The sequence below is a fragment of the Cynara cardunculus genome, unplaced genomic scaffold (assembly GCF_001531365.2).
Source record: "Cynara cardunculus var. scolymus isolate 2C unplaced genomic scaffold, CcrdV1 Un_Scaffold_1032, whole genome shotgun sequence".
NCBI lineage: Eukaryota > Viridiplantae > Streptophyta > Magnoliopsida > Asterales > Asteraceae > Cynara > Cynara cardunculus.
The window spans coordinates 115901-116952 of record NW_020200667.1 but is presented as its reverse complement, the minus strand read 5'-3'; positions in this window follow the sequence as shown (position 1 = coordinate 116952).

Sequence of the window (1052 nt, the reverse complement as noted above, 5' to 3'; positions counted from 1 at the left end):
TTTTGACCTTATTGGTTATTCGGACAGTGATTTTGCAGGTTGCAAGATTGATAGGAAAAGCACCACTGGAGGCTGTCAGCTTCTAGGTGGAATGTTGGTGAGCTGGACAAGCCAAAAGCAAAATTCAGTGTCCACATCAACAGCTGAAGCTGAATATGTAGCCGCTGGTAGCCGCTGTGGCCAAATTCTTTGGAAGAAAAATCAGCTGCTGTACTATGATCTTCAGTTTTCAAAGGTTCCTATTTACTGTGATAGCACCAGTGCTATTGCAATTGCAAATAATCCTATACTTCACTCCAAGACCAAACATATTGAGATCCGATATCATTTTATCAGAGATCATGTTATGAATGGTGATATTGAACTTCACTTCGTTCCAACTGAGTATCAACTCGCTGACCTTTTCACCAAGCCTCTTGATGAGACAAGATTTAATATCTTGATCAGCGAATTGGGCATGTTGAACACTGAAGATTAATTTTCAGTCATTAAACATCACTCAGTAAGTGAAATGATTCAGTGCTCTATCTCTAATACTGAACTTTTGAGTAAATATATCTATTCTCTCTGAGGTATGATTACTCTTCTCTTTTCTCAACTTAAATCCTTCACTGAAGGTTTCTCATCTTCAGTAATAAATATTTTAAAAGGTGGTCTCAGTGATTCTCTACACTAACCACATCTCTAAGTATATCTCTATACTTTTCTTAAGAATCTAAACGATCAATGGATCTTTTCTTATCAGTGATTAAAAAGTTTTTTTTAAATGCCAGTTTCAGTGACTTTTCTTATCACTGAATGTTTGAACCTATAATTCAGCTTTGGTATTTAAACTCTTACTCTGAATGATCTCTAGGACGATTACAGTGCAGCGGAAACAATGATAGGAACAAAACAGAGTAATTAACCAAGAACACACAGATTAATATGAAGAAGATGAACACAATAGAATAGCTTCAAAGGTTTTTCAATTGATTGAAAATATAGACGATTACAATACGAAAGCACACTGAATTACAAAGGCCTAAGCTGCTATTTATACTAGTTCCTAA